At 38.5% G+C, this 7,810-nt stretch overlaps 1 long non-coding RNA gene across 1 annotated transcript; it reads right to left on the bottom strand.

Moving 5' to 3' along the window:
* Positions 1-3,162: 3,162 nt before the first annotated feature.
* Positions 3,163-7,600, bottom strand: LOC111943606 (uncharacterized). Its single transcript, XR_015288216.1, has 3 exons — positions 7,426-7,600; positions 5,350-5,432; positions 3,163-3,329 (listed from the first exon to the last, which is right to left on the bottom strand). It is a non-coding gene; the product is annotated as an uncharacterized LOC111943606 (long non-coding RNA).
* Between the last annotated feature and the right edge of the window lie 210 nt (positions 7,601-7,810).

Genomic DNA, 7,810 nt, shown 5'->3' with positions numbered 1-7,810 from the left:
TAATGAGCAATTTGTGAAATTAAAAATTGAGAAATTATTGTAAGGTTTTCAGGGACACTACCCAATATAATTAGATTATCTCTGTGTGCAGTTCTGGGCCCCACAGTTTAAGAAGTTCAGGTAGTTGAGTCCATCCAGAGGAGGCCAACAAGGCTGGTGAAAGGGCTGGAAGACAGAACAGGAGTGGCTAGGAAATTTTAGCATGTCTAGTTAGGAGAAAAGAAGGCTCAAGGGAGACCTCACTGCTCTCTGCAGCTTTGACAGGGAAGTACTGAGCTCTTCTCCTTGGTATTCTGTGATCCAACACATGGAAATGGTTCAAAGCTGCTCCAGGGAAGCCTTAGAGTGGAGGTTAGGAAGCATTTCTTTATGAGAGGGTGGTCAAACACTGGAGCCTGGTCAAACACCTAGAGAGGTGGTCAGTGCTCTGAGCCTGTCAGTGTTTAAGCAACATTTGGGAATGCCTGTATAAATATGCCTTAACTTTTGGTCACTCCTGAAGTGGTCAGATGGAATGATTGCTGTAAGGCCCTTCCAGCTGAAATGTTCTGTTCTGTTGTAGAGATTCAGCTGCCTCATCCAGCCTTCAGTGTAGTGACAACTGCTCATAGCAGGGATCTCCAGCAACCTGTGGAGGACCTGTTGGCAGTTCAGCTGATCAGCAGTAAAATTCAGGGATGAAACAAAGCCAGGCATTTCTCAGGTGGGACACAGGAGACCCTCTGCCACATATGAACAATGATTTGGCAACTGGTTAGGCTTTTTTATATCCTATGTTGGATTTTGTCTAAACCTCTCCTGTCAGCATCTTTGTTCCACTTTGTACAAGTAAACCCCACATACCCAGAGAAAGCCACATAGCCAAGGGGATGACCTACCCATCTGAGAGCAGGAGACACCTCAGCCCCTGTTTGCACACTGCTGCATCCCACCTGCAGCTCAGCATCACTCAATGGCAGTGGCTGCTCTCAGATCACTTGCTGCCTCTCACTGATGAGCTAAAGATTTATGGTATCATTACAAAATGCTTAGCATTGCAATCTGCACTTTAATGACTTATTTGAAACCACTTTTGTGTTAGACATATGATTAAAAGCAATAAAGCTTGTAATATTTTTCTCTCCTCAATGTATTATTTATTTAAATATTAGCATTTAAGTGGAATTAATGTCACAGCTAATACATTACTGAGGTAAATACAATTTGTAATATCTGAACTCTGCTATTGTTTCTGCTTTTAGGGAACTAGTTTTCTGCAGGGTTACATATTAAAAATAACCATTTCTTTGCTTTTCTGTGACATTAAAAATTAATTTTAGTTGGAAATCTCGGAATGTTTCACAGTAAGGATTATATCTCATACTAAAGGAGTAACCTTGTGTATGTGCCTAATCATTCTTCTTTACCCATTCACAATGAGGTATTGACCCTAAAAAATGTCAGCATCTATTTAAATGGAGAAATAAAGTTATGAAGGAAGTTCATGTATCTATATTCTTTACTGTGATTTAGTGATAATAATCATATTGACTAAAACCAAAATCCATACCACTAGCTGTCAAATGCCTGAATATTAGTTATTAGCATTCTGTAGTTAATCAAACTAACAAAAAAGAGTTTTTGAAGAAAATTAAACATTTATTTAAAAATTTACTGGTGCTTCCTTTTGCCTCAAATAGTTGCTCTCAACTCAGTTCACAGTCACAAAACAATAAATTCAAAAAAGATTTACTTTAGCACAAGAATACAATTATTTACTTACCATCACTTCATGGACAGGATTGAAACACTGTCTGAGGCTAGTTCTCAAGACAGTTAAGCACCACTGTATCCCTTGCATGAACTTTTGATCCCATACATTATAAATATGTCTAAATTGGAGCACTCAAACACTGCTACAGGTCAGTCAGAAAAGCTGTGAAGTTTCCACACTCAGATCTATTCTAAACTCTGCTGGACACAGCCTTGAGCACTGCAGATTGCAATATGGCACCAGGTTTACATTGACCCTGCTTTGAGCAAGGGGCTAATTCAGATGACCTCCACTGCTGCCTGCCAGACTAAGTCATTATATGTCTAGGAAAAAAGATGGGTTGTTGTCCTTTCTTCTTTTTTTTTTTTTTTTATTTGCCTAAAAATTTTTTTTCTTTCTGTTTCTATTTATTCATATTTTTTTTATTTATTTTCTAGACATACATTTGCTCTTTCAAACTAAGATAAGGCCTCTGTTCCTTTGCTTCAGCATACAGGTTCCTGTCCAATGAATAGTACCGTGTCAAATCTAATAGAAACTGTTGTGTTCCAAGCAGTTGCTAATCTTATTATTTCTGATTTTGGATTATGTTTCTGACCTAGTGATCAAGTCATAGTTGGTTTGATTTGCTTAAACTGCAGGAAACAGTTCTGGAATTTTCCTGAAGTTAAGAAAAGAAGAAAAAAAAAGAAAATAAAAAACAAAAAGGGGCAGAATCTCACAGAAAGAGAGGCATAAAGAAGTGTCACTATTTTTTTTTAACACTAATTCTGATGTTAGTCTAAATTGTCCCAATAGCACACTGCATTCTTCAGGACTTCATAAACCCTGATTCTAATGTTTAACCTAGTTTTTCCCGTTGCAGTTTAACATTAAAACCTCTCTTCTGCTGCTTTCTTGAGTCATAAAGAGATAATTCATTCTGGTGTTACCAATAAAAATTGTGGGCATCTTATCTCTATGATTATGTTGTTATTTAGAACACCTTCTTATTTTTTAACCTTATTACATAAATTATGATTTTCAAGTGCTTCATGGGGTTCGATGCTCTCCGAAGATCTTTGAGTCATTACTTAGTTTGCCTTGAGACATACTTTAAAATGGATAATGAATGCTTTCTGGTGCCAAAGCCACATGAATCTCTGTAAATAAGGAAATAACGATTTTTCACTGTACAGTAATGTTTTCCAGCAGAAAAAAAAATATGAAAAAAAAGACAACAAAAAAAAATTATTGCTCATACAGGATAAGGTATAATTTACTCTGATACATTTAGTAATCACTGTCATTTGAACAATTACTTTATCATCTACTTAATCATACTTCTTAGCAGGTAGAAAATGAACCAACATTTATTTTCCCTTTACCCTCCTATAATCTCATGACAAATACAAATCCATTCGCAAACAGAAATTAATAGGCTCAATTTAATCTTTTGTAACATCAAGGGACAGATAAATTATACACTATCAGTTGCTCCTTTGAAGTTGCTTCTTACAGTGTCATGGTTCAGGCAGCACAGATATTCTCAGAATCAGTGATTACATATTGCTTCATCTTGGAATCTTCAGAGTTCCTATGAGGTGATTCAAACAATGTGAATCAACACCACTTCACAAGGGAAGAAACCTATTTCTCTCACATTTTTCTCACTCTTCTCTCTCACAGCTGCTGCACAGCATTCTTTACCCTTTCTTAAATATGTTTTCACAGTGGTGTCACCAGCATTACTGATGGACTCAACCTTGGCCAGCCATGATCTTCTTTTAGAGCCATCTGGAATCGACTCTATCCAACCTGGGGCAGGCAGCTCCTGATCTCTGCTGAGACTAAAACTTTGGCACTTAAACCCAATATAGCACCACATAAGAGGCAACTATACACTGCAACATCTGTCTAAGACCCTTCATCTGGAAATCTCACCATGCTTATTTTATGCTTGTTCCCTTTTCTTATCCTCTTCACCTTGTTGCCCAAGTCTTACATCCATACATGCTGCCAATGCAGAAAATCATGGTGCCTCTCAACCCAGAACATAATGAGGAACCATGACAGGCTTTCTGGCACCCCAAGGTGCACCCCACACACAGACTGGAAAATCATCCATAGAGGGGTGATCTGGGAGACTTCACCAGAGCAGAGTCCTGTGAGCTCATAGGCCTTTCCATGAAGGAATCCTATTGCTCTTAGTCTTGCCATATAAAGAGGCACAGACATATATCAAGTAGACCCTTATATATACAACCTTTCTTCCCTTAAGATGTTTGACACGTCAGCTGCGTTTCCCTTCTTTAACTCTTCTTCCAGCCACACCAAGCCACATTTATCTATTTGCAGCTTTTCATGTATGTTCTGTCTTCAGACACAGCATCACCAAGCAGCATTCACCACCTCCTTGTAATTCCTAAGAAATACTCTCTTTCCCTATAGCTCAAAACTGCTCTTTGAGGCTTAATCCCTTCCTTTCTTTATTCTTTGCTCTGTGTCATAAACTATTCTGCTTCCTACAGCATGGATGAAAACCTTCTTACACGGGCTTCTTACAAGCCCTTCTTACTTGCCACATGGATCAAACACCCATAGGAAAATCAAGTTAAAATAATTTATAACGATATACACAGAGGTCCAAGACATAAAAGGGAACAAGAGACCTCTCTTGTTGAGTAATGAGGTTCAGAGGTGACCCCCCTACTTTCTGAACTCCTCAGGAAGCTTAGGTGTGGCTAGATTTAATCTTAGTCTCAGAGCTGGAAAACGGTTCATAACTAAAGGAATTAACTGCATGGGTTTCATTAGTATTAATTTAGCAAGATCTCAGCAATTTACTGAATATCTGTTGTGAATAAGGGGTCTCTTCACTTTGGGTGAAGAAGGAGCTCTCAGTCTCAAGTAAGGAATCTCAGGTCTTGAGAGATGTCCCAGCTCAAGGGGTGGGTCACTAGCACGCAGTCCAGTTGCAATTTAAAAAGAACTCAAACTGGACTCATCCAAAGATCTGTTGCTAGTAGAAGGCTCTCCCTGCTCCTAGGAGCAACCCTGAGGTTTCATGGCCATACAGCCACATTGCCTAGCAGGGGGAGCTCAAAGAAGGCTCACTGAGGCTGTCACATTCATGGGATACAGCAGCTGGCTCACAGTCAAATTGCATACCAAGGAAAGAGTGTGCATGATACACCTTGTGCCCAGTTTTCTCTGTTCCTTCATTAGTGAGTCTTGGTAAAACCATCCACTATGCACATTTTAATCTCACTGTTGGCATTCCAAGCTCATCAAGCTCATCAATGCTCATTGAGCCACTCTGCCCCTTAGTGGAATTTCTTAGGGAATTCTTGGCCTGTGTCCCAGGCCTTTACCTTCTTTGGATGCTTTACCAAATCATTGCTAGTTTGGTTAAGGGGGTCAAGTGTATCCATCACCCCAGCTTGCCCACACAAACACAGATAACATCACATGTCAGGTGACACATCTGGCTTCTCCAGGATGGATGGAGGAAGTCTGCTGGGTGTGATGGTTTCTTTTACCACCAGATTTTTGGCATCCTTGAGCATGAACTGCTTTCTGACTATTTTTCTGACTGTGTGCCCGTGTGAACATACCGACCATCCCTTGAGCTCTCTTGCTCTCTTCCATGGTAGATTCTTCAGTGGTCATGTTTTCAGTCATAGCAGTCAAATCCCTCCTGTCAGAGAAATGTCAAATGTTTTATTATCTGAGACAAAAAAATTTAATTGATATGTGACTTCCTGATTTACCATCCTTGATTTCCTTCTGCTGCAGGGCAGTGAATAAGTTTAAGTTGTAGTCTTTCTTGGTCCTGTGTTCCCGGACTGCTTCTAATATCCTGGGACAATTAAATAAATGGGTTTGCAGAGGCAAAATGGCTAGAAACAGTGGTATTCAATTAGTTACCCACAATTACAACAATAATATATGTCAGAAAAGCCGGTCCCATACGAAAAATAGGATCAGGAAAAGGCTGACCTAAAACTCTCAAAGGATGCTTTGAGTCCCTCAGTATCAAAATCATTCACAGTTCATTGTTTGCCCTTACTTTCTTTTTCATTTTTCTCTTATGAAAGCAAAAACTAGGCAGTTAGTATGAAAAAGTAATTGTTCTGTTAGAACAAGTCTGTCAAAACACAATTTCCATTTCTAAATCATGCTATTTCTGTACTACTCTGATTTTGATTGCAACAAAGGAAATTCAATTCACATATGAGGAAACACTTAAGAAGGTTGTGACATACACAGAAATAAAGGGGTTTGATAAGAGGTTAGAAAATTAATCTGTGTAAATAGAATAGGTGTAAGTCTTTCTGCCTTGGGACCAGGGAACAGAGGAGTTAGCCTTATTTTCTAAGGGTTTTTTGTAATTTTACTGGAGCTAGCCAAACCAACTATCAGTGCAACTCAATAGTAATTATTCTACTAATACAGCAGAGTCCACAAAAGATGTCTGTGAAAGGTCTAAGGCTCAAACTGTTTAATAGCAGATATATAATCTGTCACCCTCTTATAATGGAGTACATAATTAATGCAGTTAGAGCAAATGATAGAGGATTTACACAAACCAAAAAGTCTGTAATTATCTAATGATATTATTTAGCAAGAGCTTTGTTCTTTTTCCTGTTTCACTATTGTGACACTACCTCAAAGAAGTTTTTTCTTCTATTTTTCAGCTATTTGTATATGTTTAAAATGGCACTTATGAAATATCACACCTTGATTACCAGATCCAAGAGAAGTTAGGAAAAGGGGTATATTTTCATTATACTCCTTGTGCATCTCAGCTATTCTGAACTGACTTACCATAATTACACTTCTAAAAAAAGTGGTCTAAATATTAAGTAATAGCTTATGATGTTGATTAAAAGCAATTCATTTACCAGGTTTCCACAAGGATTAGAAACACATACAAAGGAAGCAATAGTTTTCTATTTGCAAATTCGACTTGGATTTTGTTTGTCCTCCAGAGCTGCATCCTTTGAGTACAGCAGGATCCTGCCATGTGTACACTTGCATCTACAAAAAATATAAAACTAGAAAACAGCCAGCAATTCCACAGTACTTAGAGATTTGAGTTGTTGTGGGTGGGTTGTTTGGGTTCTTTTTTAAATCAAGCCTGGGCATCCTACCACATGGTCTTTAGCTGATTGAGGAGGAAAGAATCTTGATGCAAGAATCATAGTGAATATATCTGAGCAGCCTCTTACAGACAGAACACAGGCCAGTTCTGACAGTTCTTCTATTCAATCGTGTGCAAATCAACTCCAAACTGAAGCTATTAGTTTAGATTCTACATCCAGCTAAATCTATCCCTTTTGCTTCTAATCAAGAAGTGGAAGTGAATGCAGAGAGAGGGTGAGCCTGTTTCTGCCTGCAATCATATCTCATCTACTAGCTACAGCCTGGTACAGGAGGTCACAGAATTACGCCTCTCCCTGGAACAGAAAGTAATCAAAGAGGTTGTCTCTTAAATGAGAACATAAATCCATTTAAACACAAGGGTTTGATTAAACAAATTCAGCAATTCAAAGACATAATCCAGCAGGGAAATTCTGACATCTATAATAAAAATCTGGTTGGAAAAGAAGCAAGAATTAGTGGAAAGAGAAGAAAACTGGTGTTATCAGCAACCACTTCCTACATAGTAATTTAGTTCTTCTCCTTACTAGAGCACAGAAAAATTTCCCATCTCTCCATATCTGCAGAAAAACTAGTATGTGAAGTGCAATCCTCTTTTCCTCCTGAGTCTTCCAGAGTTAATCTGCACAGTTTCCCATTAGTATTACTGTCACTTTATCCCACAGAGTAATTAATAATCAATTCTAGGAAGGGTTGGAGGTAGTTGACTTCCAGTAGAAATGTTTAACTGTCACTGTTGGACACTAAATGATTCACACAGACACAGCTCAATGTGTGACAGGAAAAAGACAGCAATTTATTCCATAGTTCCAGTATTTATAGATTCTCAACAATGACCAGGGATTGGATAGTCAGGTTACCACCTTCCCAACCTCACTGGTCATGAGAAGACATTTCTTTAATGGAATGTAT

The sequence above is a fragment of the Cyanistes caeruleus genome, chromosome 1 (assembly GCF_971803275.1).
Source record: "Cyanistes caeruleus chromosome 1, bCyaCae1.hap1.1, whole genome shotgun sequence".
Lineage (NCBI taxonomy): Eukaryota > Metazoa > Chordata > Aves > Passeriformes > Paridae > Cyanistes > Cyanistes caeruleus.
Note: the sequence above shows the minus strand (reverse complement) of the source record. Positions and strands in the feature narration are given on the sequence as shown.